Here is a 19141-nt window from a genome sequence, read left to right as displayed (position 1 = left end):
GTCTACACAGTAACTACAAATTCATGGCTGGCCCATGCCAGCAGACTTGAGCTCACAGGGCTCAGGCTGTGGGGGCTGTTTCACTGCTGTCCATACTTCTGGGCTTGGGCTGGAGCCCAAGCACTGGGACCCTCCCATCCCATAGGGTCCTAGAGTCCGAGATCTAACCCAAACCGGAAAGTCTACACAGCAATGATACAGCCCCTCACAGCAAGCCCTGTGAGCCCAAGTTGGTACAGGCCAGATGAGGGGTTTTGTTTGCTGTGTAGACATACCCTATAAGCGGACTTGTGCCCATTAGATTTGATTTTTCTCTCACGTCAGTATTAGACAAGAGTAGTTACACTGAAGTCATTCAAATTCAACAAGAATTAAACCAAAGTGCAAGAGGAGAATCAGGCCCATTCCACCCAATTACACCTTTAGTTAAGGCCATGTGTTATTTCACTTATAAACTATCTATTGTTCAAAATACTTTAACACATTTTTGTCTCCAGCTCACACCCACCTCCAAGTTTGATTTTTGCACATACCTGAGTAATACTTGCATAGAATTAACTCCTTGCATCCCATTTTCCTCCTGAATGACCATGTAAGAGATCTTTTTTTTTTTATTAGAAACAAATGCATCACACAGAATTACCTTTCAAGTTAAAAAAACAAATAAATGGGTGGAGAGTGAGAACTTGACAAATACACCAAAAAGGTCCAAACTGGGCAAACTCTCCTCTTCCACTAATCCCAGAAAAGTCACCTAAATTAAAGGTGAACTTGGGACCTTCTCCAACTCTCTCTGTTGGAAGCTATGAAATCTCTGTGGTAACCATTTACAATTGAATAATCCAGTTCATCAACGGTAAAAAGATAATTATATTCACTTCATAAAGTCGATTCAGCCCAGGAAAAGCTAGGAAGGTTTTGCTGGTAGTCAAGAAAATCTGCCCTACAATATGTTAGACCAGTTACAGCAATTGGAACACAGGTAGATGTTCTCTTCTGTCTATTTCAACATTTTTACTAAGTAGGTCTAATCAAATGACCACATTTCAGTATTTCTATAAATCCATCACTACACAAACATACTTGTTTTTAGAGCTGGGCAACATTTTCTATGGGGTGGTTTTCTATCAGACCTTGAATTTTCCACACACAAAGCATGGTTGAAAATTCAAAATTTCTTGTAGAAAATTCAATTTTGACAGCAAAAAAAAAAAAGCCCCTGATTTTTTAAATACAATTTGTATCCAGAATGTTTGGTTATTTTTATACCAGCTTCACTCAGTTTCTATAAATAGAGATATGTAGTGTTTGGTTAAATGAGTTCACTGTCTCAGTTAATTTCCCTGTGCATGGGTAACCGCATCAAAAAAGGCTCCAGCCACAACAGGGGTGTTTGCTGGCAGTTTCAGCAGTGAGGCCAGTGATGGGCCACAGAGACAGACATACTATGCGATCCCTGGAGGTGGTCCCTTGCTACAGGTCAGAATTGAGACACATTGGCAGGGCAGTGTAAGGAACCGTGTGTTGCCATGGGCCCTGTAGAATTTGCTCTATGGATATGATGAGAGTGTGGTACTTTCGCCAGCACGCTTTTTACACACATATATGAATAGATATAAAAAATTAACATAAAATTTTTTAAAAAGTTTATTAAATGTCAAAAGGCAAAAGTTTCTCTTGACCCCATATTCATCCCTGACCCCTTTGAAATCTGGTTTCTTCTATCTCTGGTCAACTGAAATTGCTCTCACTAATGTTACTCATTAACTCTTTTTTTCCTTTTTGGTCATGCCCTCCTCTACTCACTCACTGCCTTGCACGTCTGACTGCACTTTCTTGACTGTCCTACCTCTTATAGAGTCATAGAATCATAGAATATCAGGGTTGGAAGGGACCTCAGGAGGTCATCTAGTCCAACCCCCTGCTCAAAGCAGGACCGATCCCCAATTAAATCATCCCAGCCAGGGCTTTGTCAAGCCTGACCTTAAAAACTTCTAAGGAAGGAGATTCCACCACCTCCCTAGGTAATGCATTCCAGTGTTTCACCACCCTCCTAGTGAAAAAGTTTTTCCTAATATCCAACCTAAATCTCCCCCACTGCAATTTGAGACCATTGCTCCTTGTTCTGTCATCTGCTACCACTGAGAACAGTCTAGAGCCATCCTCTTTGGAACCCCCTTTCAGGTAGTTGAAAGCAGCTATCAAATCCCCCCTCATTCTTCATGTGTTATCACTATTATTTATTCTTGATTCTGATAATGCTCAGACTGTACAAACACAAAAAAAGACATGATCCCTGTCCTGATGGGCTTACATCCAAAAAAACCCACATTGAACACACAGATGGCCAGTAGAGAAAAGAGGACCATCCAGGAAGTATGGTGTCCTGTCCAGATGGTCCAAATTGGCCATCTCCTGCTAATGCAAAGTTGTAAGGATAGTATATCTAGGTCATGGTATAAATGGGATGAGGAGAGGGAAGTGACCTTGTAGTCCAGCATATATGTAAGCATGTCATGGAGGCAAGTGCTGAGAAGTTTGTTGGAGATGCAGACAATCAACAAGCAAAGGCTGGTGTTTTTGGCAGAGTAGAATGGAGAGTGAAAATAGGGGAGATTGAATAAGCTCAGATTTTTGAAGCACCTTGGAGGCAAGGACAAGATGGTTGAACCTGATATGGAAGAGGGGAGATTAAAAGAGGGCAGTGACAAGGTCAAGCCAATAGACAAGGAAGATGCTCTTAATGGTGGTATTTTGTATTGACTGAAGTAGTGAGAAGAAAAGAGTAGGGGGAGTGAGAAGCGGGAGAGATATTCAGTATGCAAGATAAGGAGGACCTGAATGAGAGTCCTGAGTGTTGTGATAGAAAGAAAAGGGACAATCTTAGGAATGTTTGGGAGGAAAAAGAAGCAGAATTTGGACCTGGCTGGTATGTGTGAGACAAGGGAGAGCACACGATAACCTGGGTTTTGGGATGTCGCTGGTAGAAAAATGTGCAATTGTTTCCATGTCACAGTGTTCAAAATGGAAATATTTTCTGTGGGTTTTTTGGAGGGGTTGTTGAAAATTTTTACTACCTATTTTTTCAAAAACTTTTGAAACTGGTCAGCTTGGAATGATTTTACTTCTGAAAGTCAAAATTTGTAACGTTATCCCTGCCTCTACTTTAGTTCCCTTTTCCTCCACTAAGAGCAATGACGTAAGTGGTGTCCAGAGTCGCTTTGTTTGGTGTTTTGGTTTGGTTTTGGGGAGGTGGGGGGGCTCTCACTTTTTTCCCTTTGCAATTCTGTAACTTTGCCAAAGCTGAGGCCATTTTGGAAAAGCTAGAATGGCAAAAGAAAAGAGACAATTAAGTGGGGGGGGGTCCTGTGCATCATTCATTCTTTAATTCAGTGGTAGTGTCTTCAAGGATGTCACCAACCTGACGAGCTACACTTACAAACGTTTTCAAAAAAGAGGCCATATTTTTCCATTGGAAAAAAGTATCAAACAAAAAAACTTTCAATCAGCTCTAGTTATGGGCCCGTGTGCTAGGGAAGAAGATGGTGTTGGCGACAATGGCAGAGAACTGGGGGAGGCGGGGGAGATGTAAGGCATTACATTTGGACCATTTTGAATATAATTCAATAGTGAGATGTGAAGAGATGTCAGCCAGTCTGAGACACAGTGCTGGGTGGAAAAAGCCAAGTCAAGAGTGGCCAGGTAGGTTTCAGAGTCACCAGGCTAGCGCTCATAACTGAAACCAAATGTGTGAGGCTAGGGCAAAGGAAAGCGCCTTAGGGTCAAACAGAGATAACAGGATAGAGGTGGAGGTTCTGGCAAAAGATTCTGAAGGACACGTCAAAGGCACTGGAAGAAAGCCAAGGGAGGAAGGTATTGAGAAAGCACAGGGAGGACAAGATGATCAGCAGTGCCAAAAGCAGAAAGGTCAAGGAGGAGGAGGAGGATGAAGTAGGGGCCAAGAAGAGATCAGTAGTTGGTCCCAGAATCAGGGAAGATATAAAGGTGGCTTACACCCAAGTTCTGTGTGAGCTCAGCATGGTCAGCTGTGTCTTGTATATCTAGATCTCATTTTATTAAAATGCTCTTCAGTGTTAAGAAACTTTGAAGCATTGGATATTGCCCTTAAGAAGGCCACTGACCTGAACAAGCTATATTTCCCTTGGAAAAGGCAGTATTCTTAAGTTTTGGTCTTCTGGGTCTAGCACAGGCAGAGCTTACAGTTATCCCCTTTGTTTGTACAGAGCAAAAACTAATTCAGCAAACCCTCCAGCCAGAGGAGGATCAGACACAAGCCCACCCCATCTACCACTTACAATGCTGCCAACTGCAGTGAGGCCAGGAACGTGATTACTATGCAGAGCAGTTCAACCAGTGACCAGTGGGCTTTGGTGCTCATCAGAACAGACTCCACTGCCGAATTTGCATCTCCACCCACATGCGATCACACAGTTCCAACCTCACCAGTGCACCCAGGGAAGAGAAAAACACTATAGAATACGGGTCACAATCTGTTATCCACTGGGGCAATTGTTCATCTCACAGCAGACCACACTACAGGTGTCTATTCCCATGAGCCTCAATTACTCCATGGGCTTACTCACTTGCTTAATTTTAAGCAAGTGCATAAATGCTTTACAGGATCAGAGCCAGGATGTTCAATACCTTGTAGGTGCGAGCCCTAACAGTATCTAAGTCTGAGTAGAAAAACCTTGCAAAGCACTATATGCAACTGAAAAATGTTCATGGAACACTACAGTTCGGTCACTGTGTGGGCATGGTGTACAATGCAATGGCCAAATGCAGAATCACAAGATAATTTATGTGTTTTATAGACATAAGGGCTGGTCATTAAAATGCCCCCTGACGGCTCTGGGCCTAAAAGTCTCATGAGGGATGTATTCAGGTGTTCTCTTGACGTCTTGTGTGTAGAGAGTAGGAAAAGGACTCTCCCATAGAAATGGTGTTAAAATGCAGCAACATTCTTGGTATTCCTCCACTGTGGATCTTACACACTGAGAGGAATTGATATACTCTCATTAAGCTATGTGGAAGATGTGCAGTAAATATGCCAAAGGTCATGACTGGATCCCTAAAGTAAAGAAGTAAAGCTCCCTTGACAGTTCAGTTCTGCTGTAGGCATTATCTACACTAAGAAATGTATCTCGAATGGTGGTACTGCATCATATCTGGTGGACCTACTCTCAGCAGGCTTAGAAGACAGGATGTTTAAAATGCTGACAGCCACATGGAGCCCTGTTTACATTCATGCTTCCACTGGTAGAGCTGAAGTGGTGAAAGCACTGGTGGGAAATTTTAGCCAAGTTATGGCCTTGCTGCAGGAATTACAGAGTTTGGTTCTATGGCCTCTGATATTCAGGTCAGTTTAGGTGACCATAATGGTCCCTTCGGGCCTTAACATCTATGGAAACTTAGTGGGGGGGAAGCCCATATGTAGAAACAGTCTTGGCACAAAGATATTTCTTTTGGACAAGTCACAGGATGGAGAGTCAGAGATCTACCACTGTACATGAACTTGATCAAGTCATTTAACCTCTCTGCACTCTCAATTTCCTCATCACTCAGAATGGTGACTATAAGATTTGTCTACTTTCAGGGATAAATTAATGCTTGTAAAGTGCATCAATATCGTTGAATGGGAGGTGCACATTATTATTCTGACTAAAATGGCTCCACTCGGATTGAAAGGTACACTAGAAGGATACAGAATACACATAGCACTGCGGGGGGTAGAGGGGGGCGTCCCATTGATTAACAGCAAATATTAGCCAAGTGCAAACTATCCACAATCACAAATGGCCTTAGGTAAAGACAATATGTAATAGTGTATACTATTGACTGTAAAAATTAAGCATTCTACTGTTCCATTTAGTGGTGCAGCCCCTATTACAGGCTCACATGGTAAGTTGAAATACTGACATGCTGTGTTTAAGCCAATGTTGTCCTAGTCCAATACTCCTAAGCAGCTGCCAGTCCTCGGCACATTCAAGCATGGCTTTGGCTCCAGAACTAATTTTCTTGTATTTCTATGCACGGAGGAGAGATTTCCATAATACATTCTGCTACTACATCTGGCTGAAACTAAGAGAAACAATAGAACCTGTTTACAGGCAGATTTATATGAGCAGTATCCCATCGAAACATGTACTTTACTCTGCATAGATTTTACACACACACAAACACACACAGCATATTACAGCACAGTGTTTGAAAGATCGTAGCTGAAACAGAGGTTTGTTGGGAAGTCGTAAAAAAATAAACTTAGCCAAGAATTTAAGACCGGCAGTGGCACTAAGAATATTTTTACCGAGCATATTTTTTCATGGAGTTCAACCCCATTGACCTCATCCAGGTTGAACTTTACAAAAACAAGAAGAGATTTTAACTTCTTTCATTGCCATAGGTTTTTGCAATGTGCAAATTGGGTTTAATGTGCATTTGCTGTAAACAAAAGGAACTTTCTAAGACCATTTCTGTTTCTCACCGATAACAGAAGCATATTCTGAAAACTACAGGAATGGGAGGTTACATTCAAACTTGAAACATATCACTCCTGCAATAAGGTTGCATTTGTTAGCGAGTTAGTGGCTAGTGAAATTTCAAACTGAAAGTTGTCTACGGTGTACTTATGTCAAATTTCAATATTCTAGACAATCTAGGCTCTTTTCTAATGCAGACTATGCCAAATTGCTTTTGTATTGATGATATATAATCTTCAGAAATTTTCAATCTTCTTTCAGGCTTATTGTTATTACAATGATCTCCTCAGGGGATTACTTATATGTCATGAAACAACAGCCTTTTAAATTCATGTTATGGGCTGATCTAGCTATTTAATCTTTTCCTTAAATGTAAATGTTTCTGATGATATGGAAAGAAAAGGAAGGGGAAAGCATTATTAAGGCAGTGGGTTAGTCTAATGTCTTTTATCCGCCAAAGACAAGCCATGACTGGAAATATTTATTGGTTCAATACTTCAGCAACATGGTATTAATTGCCGCTGAGTGTTTTGATAGGTAGTTAGCACAAGGGTATTAATGAAAATAGCACCACTTCATTTTAAAATTAACTACTTGGCCATTCAGCAACACGAGCTGATAAATTATGGCAATAAATTTGTGATGGAGATTTATGTAATCGTAACTCAAATTCAGGCCTGTGGGCACATTCGGATGAGGCTATGTGAGAAGTAACTCAGAAGGAACACTATACTACGGTTCTCAAAGCGGCCATACTTTTAGGCCTGCACTGGCTGCTTTACAATGTCTCCCCTTCCTTACGCCACAGAATGGATCACAGCTCTTCATACTGCGTTATAGAGCCTAATATGTTGCAGCCATTCAGGCACAGTAGTTACCATAGACAGGCTTACTTTAAAAAGGCTGAAGATGGTGACATCCCTTTTGGCCATCCCATGATGTGCAGTGTGTGTGAAATTTACATTGCTGCCATTTAGCTAGGAAATTTGATTTTTAAGTGTTTTTTTGCAAGGACAGCCAGTCTTTATAGTGGCGGTTGCAGCCCTGACTCTGGGATAACAATGCATCAACAGAGAAAGGTGTCTTCCTTCTCAAAGCAGGCATATTCCAAAGCCAGTGGGAAGGCTCTGATCTTGAAAGGTATTCAGGCACCTATCACCCAGAGAAATCCACGGGTGCAAGATGCCTAAATACCGTTGATGACATGGGTCTGACTGACTTCAGTAGGCTTTAGATCAGGCCCATCTTGATCATGGCGTCTCAATTCTGTGTCAGATGAAGGGGAGTTGTTAGAAGATACTAGACACTGTTTGTTAATATTAAACATTGGCCAGAATTTTCAGGGTGGGCAGCTAAATCTAGTCAGGCAACGAAGAGGGCTGATTTTCAGAGGCGCACCGAGCACTTCCACTGAAATAAGAAGCAGCAGGCACTCAACACCTTTGAAAATCAGCTCGCTGAGAATGAGGTGTCTAAAATGGATTTTAGGTGCCCAACTTCAAGCCTGAAACTGTTGGCCCTAGTTGTCATCACTCTGGGGCTTACTTAAAGAGGACCTGGTCTGGTGAAAATGTGAGGAGAAAAGTTGCATTTAGATAGAATATCTCTGGTAACAGCCTCTCCCAAATAAGTTCTCTGAAGTTTGCTTTCCCCTTATTACTAAGATGTTTGCATGCACCCAGGCTTGTTGCTTCTCAGGAGCCCATCCTCTCCAGGTGATCATTCCCATCCTGCAGTCATCATCCTCTGTAGCAGGATAGGTAGTTGCTATAGAAGTAAATCCTACCACCAACAGAGGCAGCTGGGTGTACCAGAACTTGTGTGTTTCCCCCTGGGGCTGGGGTTGGACTAGGGAATCTGCCATTCTTGTACAATATACCATCCTAGTCTGTGGATGCTCCCTGCATGCTGGCATTATGTAACCAACACACACTTGTTATGGTGCTCTGTCCTCCTCTACTGGAGTCTGGGCCACATATACAGGTTGATGAGCCTGCTACAGTTTATGGCATCAGAGCTTGGTCATTGAGCTCAAGGAGGAAAGGCTCATGCTTTAAGATGATTATTATTACTACTGTCACATCTAGGAGCCCTAGTCATGGACCAGGACCCCATTGTGCTAGGCGCTGTACAAACACATAACAAAAAGATGGTCCCTGCCCCCAAGGAGCTTGCAATCTAATTATTAGATAAGAGACAATTGCGGAATACAGACAGATGAGGGTGGGGCACAAGTAAACAATGAGACAGTTTTGGTCAGTGGTGGTCTTGGGACACTACCAGCGCAACTGTTGTCAAGCTTTTTGTAGCCATCATGGCAAAGGAGAATTGTGAGGAAGGATTTGCAGCTGGATAATGAGGTAGCTTTGCAGATGTTTATGGGAGTGCCTTCCAAGCGTGAGGGGCCACAGGGGGGAAAGCACAAAGGGGTTGGCAAATGTAACAAGTGGGTAATGGAGGCTGGCATCATGGTGAGAGGATAGGTTGCTAGTGAATGAGAGCAACTAAGTGGGGTCAGGGATAGGCTGTGAAGGGCTTTGGAAGTGAACACAGACAGAACAGGGGAGTCAGTGGAGTGCTGCAGAGAGAGAGTGAAATGGTCAAAGCAATGGGCTAGGAGACAGATCTTTGCAGCAGCATTCTGAATGGATATGAGAGGGGCAAGACTGCTTTTCTCAAGGCTCAGGCCCAACAATCCAGCCACGGGCTCAGCATTACAACTGCAGGTGATCTTGGGTGGCTAGGTCAGTGGACGCACAGTTATACAGAGTGTCCGGGTGAAGGGCAGGGAAGACACTGGCTCTTGGTGCTCCTTCAGGCCTGGGGTTACCGCAGTGGCTGTGGAGTAGTTCGACTGCCACTGTCCTCCCTCAGTCCCTCTGATCTCTTCAACATGTAACCCAGTGACTCTGCCCAAGTGGACTGGAATTGCCCCACAGAAAGAACAATAGGCTTGCAAACAGAGGACGATAGCTTCTGTGGGAAAATAAAATACAAGAGGAACTATAGCTGAGAAACAAAGACCTTGTTAACATGCCACTGAAAGAAATGTTCCCAAGCAGAAAGCTTCTTAAAGTTTTCCACGGGCATCAGGTGCACTCTGAGCACCTTTATAGGAGCTGGGTTGAATGTTTTAAAAGATGTGGGACTGCAGATATGTCTTTTAATGTTGAAAAATGTCCCCTCTTGTGTCAGGCCTTAGGGTGAACTGAGCACTCCTGTTTCCCAACGTTTAATGGCGCTCAGGCACATTGCACAGGAGACCCCGAGCTTGTGAGAGCAATAAGCCTGGCCACCTGCTTCCCATGACAATCCTAGCTGCCCATTGCTCTCTTGTTGGCCCCAGCATAGGTTGCACACCTCATCGTCTTTTCTGGGGAAAAGCAGGCTTCCTTGATATGGAAGGAGGGAGGTTAGCAAAAAGTGTATTGGCAATGAGGGAAGTTAAATGGTGATCCAGCAAAGGAAAGGCTCATTGTTGGAAATCCCGGAAACCTAGTGAAAAAAATAAGCATCCGATAAGATAGTTTTGGAAAAGGTCTTCTAGGCTGCCAGTGTTTTCACCCAAAGTGGAGGCGCACCCCCTTTTAGAGTCATGAAGGATTAGCTCATGGGACATGGGCAGACTTCTCCATTGCTCTTTAGAATTCCAGCTTTAATTTTTTTAAAGGCTGTGTGTAGCTGTTATGGTGACAAAGGAAACTTTCATAACATAATGTGAGTGTAAGTGATGCAGAGATATCTGAGTTTGGTGAGAGCCTGAAACAATCGTTCTGAGGTGTGAACTGCCTTGCTCATTTCAACAGGTGCAAACTCAGATGCCAAAGATATTTTAAATGTCAATATTGTTAACGATTTCACTACACAAGGAAAGGGAGCATCATATTATGTGCATCTACATCAGAATTTACCAACATGGCCAGAGCACAAAGCACTATCCAGGGGAGAATGGAAGGAGTATATACATTTAAATGTGTAGGCTTTTAACAAAACAGAGCAGGATTGTGTAAAGGTGTACAACTGGTTTAATTTTCCAATTTTCCAAACATCTGGAAAATCTAGGACAGCACAATTAAGAACCACTGACGACTGATTTGCTTGTGACTAAAGAAAGGCTCATCACTCCCACCAGCTTGGCTGATCTTGCATTTGTTTCCATCTATTGTTCTTCTTCCAAGAGTCCAAAGCAATTCATTGCTGTGGTCCAAGTTATATCCAAAAACCTTCCTTTTTTTTTTTCAATCCGATGAATCATCTTTGCAAACAGAAAATGTTTTGTCTCGCAACACAAGGATTTGGGATTTTCCAAAGGCACCCAACACATACCAGCCCCAACAAATGGCAGTGCCTTAGACAAATCAAATCATGCTGGATACTTTTTTTTAGCTATTTGTATTTGTTCCGAACTCTTACTCTCCTTCCCAGCTTTCTGCTGCCTCATGATATATTGAGACCTAAACAGTCCATATTTACCATCAACCTCCAAACGTGACCTGACTGTTAATGCAACAAAAAGTCAAACAGGCTTTGCAAGGAAAAACTCATACTGCTGGGCTGGGCTTTGACTTTTGTGAATAGAGATGAACCACATGGTAACCTGCATGCCAGTTGGCTATGTGAAGCTATAAACTTTTTGCATGGCCGAAGGGACTGGCAAAACATCAAGCCACAGTTGATTATGAATTTACAGTACTTGGCCTGAAGATATTACTGCTACTGCATCTGACGAAGTGGGTATTCACCCACGAAAGCTTATACTCCAATACGTCTGTTAGTCTGTTAGGTGCCACAGGACTCTTTGCCGCTTTTACAGATCCAGACTGATACGGCTACCCCTCTGATACCAGTGCTACTGTGTTATTAGTGTTTATTTTCTTGATTTCTTTTTTAAATGTAACAAGCTCGTGGAATAAATATTATCTGGGTGGCTTCTGTCTCTCCATTTCATGATACACCTGTTTAATAGAAGTAAGTAGGTGGATGTTATATTTGGTGAGTTGTCATTTTCCTGTAGCACGTATCTTGCAAGTTGCGATCTTTTATTTTTAGACGTGTTTATGATGATCATGTTCTAGCATTGCTATAGCTCCTTTCATGCAAGGGGGCTTTACAATGTCTACAAAGAAGGATATAATACAAATTTTTCTCTCAGGCATTTTTAAATCATCTGTCACCAGGGTATGTCCCCCCACTCCAACATGCTTTGCCTTGTATTGAAGGGAAGCCAGTCTGGGATGAAATATGGCACCTGTTCAACAATGCATAGCAACAGCACTCTCTCATGAATAACATGTACCACAGCCTATAAAAATTACAGCAGAAATGGAGGATGGCAGAATGGCATTATCTAGGTGATAATTTGGTAGACATGGTTACAAAAATGTCAGATTTCCACAAAAAATTGTGCCATGTTTTGACTAGCTCTAGAATTGTGGTTAAACACTGGGGCTACTACCCTACTGTTATAACACATGATGAGCTTTTAAGTGGTTGCCTGTATTGGGTGGAGGCACCCTGCTGGGGCATTTCTCCACTACTGAATCCTGCGGACATCAATATCTACAGCAATACATAGAGCACCCAAGTATTCCATCGAGGCATTCCATCCAAGTACTGACCCAGGGTGACTGGTTACCTTGATCTGATGAGCTCACAATTTGAAGTGGTCTGATTGTTCTGAGGTCACTGTATAGATAATTTTAATAATATTTTCAAGAGAAGACTTCCAGCTTGAATGACTACAGCATTACTCTGATTTAATGATGCAGTAATGCTGTTGATTTCAGTAGAGTTATGCTGGTATAAAATTGGAGTAACACAGTGGTGAATCAGGCCTCTAGAGTGTGATCTGTAATATGATCGTTTGGGAGTATGTCTACGAATCATTAATTAATTGTTTATTTGTTTGTGCTCAACTGCCAATCATAAAATAATCCCCAGATGACAGGAGTTCAGATTTGAATGACAGGAGTGACTGGACAAAACATGCACACTGGGGGCCCAACCTTACAAAGTTCTAAGAACCTCCAGTGAAGGGGCCAAGCACTCACAAATCTCTTTGAAGTCAAAGGGTGTTAAGAACACTCAGCACCTTACTAGATCAGTGCATGTAACATTTATTCCTTTCCCAGGTCTCTTGACGGCTTCCCAAGATTCTTCAAGACATACTTGTCATCTCCTGCCATTTAGACTGTGAATATTGTCAACAAACCAAAGAGCAAAAATACATATTTATTCAGAAGTCCAAGAGCCAGGTGTAAACTGTCAGAGGTGCCCCAGGAATAAACCTGCAGTCACCAGTACTCAGAGACATTCCATGGGTGAGGTTTGGGGGAGTCAATATCCTGTGTAACTTTCATGAAAATCATACTCACATGGGATATAAAGTCATTCATGAACAAAGCCCCTTAATCTACATCTTTTTGACAAAGCAAGATTAATCTCTGAAGAAATGAATGGCAACTTATTGCCTTAGGCTGGAAAGAAATTGGAAAATGTTCCTATAAATGTTATTCGTGCTCTGTAGTACCTGTCCACAGATTGCATTATCCAACCTTATTAGAATGAAAGGGATGCTGTCAACTACTTTGTTTTACAGAGTTTAATTTTTTTTTCTTTCTGCTGTATGTTGTTACCCTCATAGGAACTTGAAAATACAATGCATTTTCCCCCTGCTAATCGTGTCTCTTTTCATTTGACAACCCTTGTAGTCTGCTGCATTGCTGATGTAACAGAAGCTAATGGATATTGCTTGGTTTTCTTCTCCTTTTGCTGCACCAGCACTGAGATGACGTACGTAGGAAGATGCACTGAACAGTGCATGATAGTTGCCTACTCCAGAGAAGCAGCAATAGCTCTTGCACTGAACTGAGTTGTAATGTGTTATTATTTGAGGTCTCCCCCCCCCCCAATTCTGAGGATGAAATTATGGCTTTTTTTACATTTGTTTGTATGAACATTTAGGAGATCAAGGACTTTTCACCCCAGATAATAACCATTTCACAGCAGGTCGAATTTTAGACCACAACTGACAGACACAGATTTGATTTAAAGAAACCAGAGATTAAGGCATATATTGTCTACTCAGGTTTACTGATTAGAAATGGGCTGAATTCCTGATTGAGTCCCAGTGGGAGCATGTGCTTAAAGTAAAGCATGGGCTGAAATGTTTTTCTAGATAGGGAAGGGCTTAAGCACTAGGCTTAAAGCTAAGCATGTTCTTAAGCAGTCTGCTGCATTGGTGTTCTAATCTCTTTTTGCCTGAGTTTCCTGTCTGTAAAATTGGGATAATAATAATTCCTTTCTCCCCACTTTGTCTACCTTGGATATTTAGAATGTAAACTCTTATGTGGGACCGTTAGGCACTAGTATAACATAAATAATAAATAACAAACTAAAAACTCATTGATAAGCAGAGTCCAAATGCCTTGCTAGACACAGGGATGTCTCACGTGATCTGGAAAAATTGTCACTCCACATCAGTCTCGCCCCATTAAACTGCTATGAGTTTCTGTGCTCCACAACGTGTGAAGTTCACCACTCTTTTCACCAGTGCAGAGAGGCAGTACATGGATCTAAGCCCCACTTAAGTCCCATTTCAGATCTGTTTTGAGGAGTGAATTTCATCCTGCTGTGAGTACGGACCCCTCAACTGGGCCCTGAAGTTTTAAAATAATGCTGAAGGTGAGACCTAAACCCATCACACCAGAGAAAAAAGAAATGTGGCATTAAGGCTGTTGGAACCGCCTCGTATCATGAAAACAACTGTGACAAAGAGCATCACTGCCAGCTCTAGCATGCATTGTAAAATCTTTCACAGCTAATCATAAAGGGAAAGGTTAAAATTTACAATCTGCCATGAGTCAATGCATGACTGTACTGCCCCAGGAGCAGACCAGAGAGTCCCCTGCTCCCCACTTGCTCAAGAGCGGGAGTGAGTTGTTTACTACAAGCTGTGTTCCTGGCTAGCAAGAAGAGGAAGAGGTTGGACTCTCCTTCCTTTTCCTGTCCACTTACTCCAGTAGGGAGTATTAATATCTGCCCATGGCCTCCTCCATGTGGACAGAATCAGTCTCAGCAGGTCTAGACAGGAGAGCAAGGGGAGCCAATTAAGGGCTGTGCCATCTGCCCCCAAGATACTATACTTGGCCTCCTTCTGTTGATCAGTGAAAAACAAGAGCCATTGTTGCGGAAAAAAAGGTTCAGCCTTTTCCTGTGAAGTAAACCGTCTAGCTGGGAAAGTAAAGAAAACAGCAGGTATAGTGGAAAGGAGCATAGGATTTGCCATATTGAAGCAGCCCCATTAAAACCTGGTGTCCCTGGCTGTGGATTTTAAAGGCAGCAGTTGAAAATATTGTGCTCTTCACTGGAAACAACAAATTATAAATTGTAAAAGGACAACTGATAACAGATTATTTTAATGCACATTTTTAAAAAATGTAGCTCTGTTGAAAGTACTAAATAAGCATGTCAGCTTATAACTTCCCTAAGTGCATGAGAAGTGTCTATCCATTACCGTGCTTCACAGAAGGAGAATTCTGGTTATCCCTGTGCACCATACACAGTTTAATAAATCAGCAGATGGATGCAGATTTTAAATCAAATAATTGAGAAGGGAGAGTAAATCATAGCTGTCAATGGTTACTTACATTTTACTTATTTAAAGTGGTTAAATTCAAATAGTAATACTTCTAATGCGTAACAAAACACTGAAGGTCTAGTCTGTGAAGGCTGATAGTCACCAGCATCTTCCATGTACTTCAGTTCTCTCAGGAGACACAAACGAAAAGGGCTTAAATTACAACAAGAGACATAATATAGTCTGGTGGCACAAAGAGCCACAGAATTCTATGTAAATAATTCACAGTTTCGTTCAATATCGTGTTGGATTTCAGCAGCCTAGGCTGCCAATCTGGTCCTGATAAACACCAGGAACTGGAGCCAGGGTGTACAATACTGTATGGTAGAAAATAATGGTTTGTGGTAGATTTTACCCGTCAGCACTATTAGGGAAAAACAATGTGTGTTATTTTTAATAGGTACATGGCTTATGTAATTCCCCCGCTAGCTAAATACTTTATTTCTTAAAAAGGATGGTCTTCAAAAAGGGTGCCTATTGTTATCGGGTGAAATATATGCAAGTTTTATGTGAAATTCAGCTAAATGTTGCATTTATTTAAAAAGGACACATTTAATAGTGTAGGATAGGTATTTGAGTGATTGATTGTTAAATATTTAGGCTCAGAGTACCCATCCATTAGTATATATGAGAAAGCTGGAGACAGATTTATGATGTTTGAGTTTTTCTGGTTAACTGGCACTTGGCATTTCTATTACTTATAGCCCCCTCATTAGTTTCGGTGGAATTTGTTTACACATATTTATAAAAGATGTCTCTATTAGATTATTTAAATATTGTTTGTGCAACTGAAACATGTTTTCAATTGGGGATTAATACACTATTTGATTTAGGGGAAAATTAAATTAGATGGTGTAATTCTCAGGAGACAAATGCTTTATTTGCAAAGTGTTTTCATCACTTGGAAACCACAAAATTGTTATTTTGTGCCTAAGTATCTTGAATCCAATGTTTACCATAGTCTGTCAGTTATGCAACAATACAGAGTGCAGCACAGAATGTTTATGCACTGATTGGTAGAAAGGCAGGCCATAGTATTTTTGGCAAGAGATCTTGTTTGACCTTACGTCAGTGAAACCTCTACAAAATACCTCAGTTTTCCCCAGGAAAGTGTAAAAACTCCTTTTTACAGTGGTTATAAAAGTTACAGAGCCCCACATGGGACCACTGCTGCCCCTATTTGTGACCTCCCAATGAACCCTGGTGTAATGGGATCTGGGAAGGGTGTGCATTACCCGTACACACGAAGGTTCTGTTAGAAAAAGTCACACATTTTATTGTAATTTGTTAATCCTGTTGGGAGGTGCCAACAGGTTTGAACATATGGGGCTCATCACGTCGGAATATGAAGTCACCAGAAAATAAATGCTGTGCCCTAGACAATAATTCGTGGAAACACCATAGGCATCCAGAGAGCTGATTAATGGGGAATATGTGCATGTTGCTCCCATTCATAGTAATAGGATGTATGCACATAAATTCTCTGCACATCAATGGGCTAATAGACACCTGTGGGAGGGTCTAATGGGTTGAACACAAGATTAGGAGCCTGGACCACTGACGTTCCAATCCTGGCTTCCCAGTGACTTGCTGTATGGCCTTGGGTAAGTCATAGTGTCTGTTTTCCTCAGTTTTCCCATCTGTACATGGAGACAATAATACTTATCTTTAAGAGGGCCCTTGTGGGGATTAATTAATACAGATACAATGCTTTGGAACTAGAACTGCTATTATATTTGCAGACTAACACAGATATAGAAGAGGGATATATAAAAATGGGGTCTCTAAAGGAATGCCATCTGATGCTCTCCTGCTCTATTAGGGTATGCTCAGGAAATGCATAGAATAAATAATGCACAGGTGATAGCGGCAATGCAAGTTTTCCACACCACCCACCAGTGAAAAATAGAGCTTTAACCCTTATCTGGAAGGGACCACTGCTTAGGGTTGAAATGGTAGCTCACGCTCCATGACCATTCATTGTTTGGCCTTTTTGCTAACATTGCTAACATTAGCGCCAGCTGTAAAGAGGACAAGAGGAACTGAACTGAGCCCACCAACTCATTTCACACAGGACTCTAAACAGTCAACATCTACCGAAAATATTTAATCTCTATGGAAATTAGCAGGATTTGAATGAGTAGACTAGAGGTGACATGCTATGTATTTTATTAGTACTCAGCTACCTGGTCCCCATAAAGTATTGACTTATTTTTTGAATATGTTTTATATCCACACTCACTTTGGCAAACAGGTGCTTCATAAACTGACATGGAATGCACCTCAACAGCTGCAAATGATGCTCTAATTGCAAATCAGAGTTAAATTACCTTATTATTAAAAGCTACTTAGCTCCTACTTCTTATCCACAGCAAGCTTTACCAAAGTGTCTGTAGCCAGTGTCAGATATCAGTTAAAGTTCACAAGGTCACAGATCAATAACCAAAGTGCTGTTTCCCTTCCATGAAGACCATTACCCAGTACGTCATAAAATGAGGTATCATCCTACATGACATGCGGATATACAATTATTTTTATTCCCAAAGTCTGACACTGGAAACAACAGGAGGCTGGGTAACGGATGACACCCGCACTTGGCTATATCTCTGTTATCCTTCGAGCACCATTGCATGAAGCAGCTGTAGATGAGACCTACAGAGCTGTGAATGAAAGCTCCAAAGATCTATTTCCCCCAGGTAATATGCCCACACTCACCTATTGAAACCCCCCCGCACATCACTATAAAGTCAATGAGTAGTTTCTATATGAATTTTTGAATCTCTAATATTTGCATTGGTCCCCATGTAGCATTTGACCAGTCAAGTCAGTGGTCAAGGTCCAGTGGTGGCAGAGATTTTAAAGTTAGTAACTTATCTCCCTAAAGAGACTGCATACAAATGGATTTATTTGGGCATAAACTTTTGTGGGATATAACCCACTTCATCAGATGCATGGAGTGGAAAATACAGTAAGCAGGTATAAATATACAGCACATGAAAAGACGGGAGTTGCCTTACCAAGAAGGGGGTCAGTGCTAACGAGGCCAATTCAATTAGGGTGGATGTGGCCCATTCCCAACAGTTGACTTCCTGGAGGCCACATCCACCCTAATTGAATTTGCCTCATTAGCACTGACCCCCTTCTTGGTAAGGCAACTCCCACCTTTTCATGTGCTGTATATTTATACCTGCTTACTGTATTTTCCGCACCATGCATCTGATGAAGTGGGTTATATCCCACGAAAGCTTATGCCCAAATAAATTCGTTAGTCTAAGGTGCCACAAGGACTCCTCGTTGTTTTTACTGATACAGACTAACTCGGCTACCCCTCTGAAACCTGTATACAAATGGTAATTTCCCCTCTCTAAGCATTAGCTTGTTGATTAATGTCCACGTGATGGAAGAATATAGTATTGCTTTTTTTCCAGTGCTCTTGAGCCTAGCCTTCTGTGTGCTCTAGTGTATATTCACAACTGCACACATAACATGAGTACTCTGGAAAGATGATAAAATATAATGACAAAAAGTGCCTGCCTGGAAGAATGCATAAATAACACATATTGAATAGTAAAATTTGCAATGGGGTGGGCGAGTTATTACAGCCCTGGGACATAAGTAAGTTCCATGCCCTTGACTTTTTCAGGTTGTAGTTGTGATTGTTAGCCTGTGATTCATTGACCATGAATAACAGCCACATCCACTCTGCTATCGTTTGCTTGTCCGGGTCTGACTGTATTTCAGGCCTTCTGAGGGATCCTGGGATCTTCATTTTCTATTCTTTCCCTTCTCATTGTATGTGGGATTTCAGAATAGGAGGATTCCATAGTCTTTTGCTTTCTAACTTTGAAATGGTGTTTCTGTCCTTCAATACTAGCTCCACTCTCTCGCTTACTCAGTGCTAACATCTGACTCTACAATCATTTATTTTTTCCTTAAGACAAGGAAACTTTAGAAGGAAAGAGACATTTACTGGGTTGAAGGCGGAGGGGGCAATACTGTAATT

Source organism: Lepidochelys olivacea (assembly GCF_965140295.1).
Source record: "Lepidochelys olivacea isolate rLepOli2 genome assembly, chromosome: 8".
NCBI classification, from domain to species: domain Eukaryota; kingdom Metazoa; phylum Chordata; order Testudines; family Cheloniidae; genus Lepidochelys; species Lepidochelys olivacea.
This window is presented reverse-complemented; position numbering follows the sequence as displayed.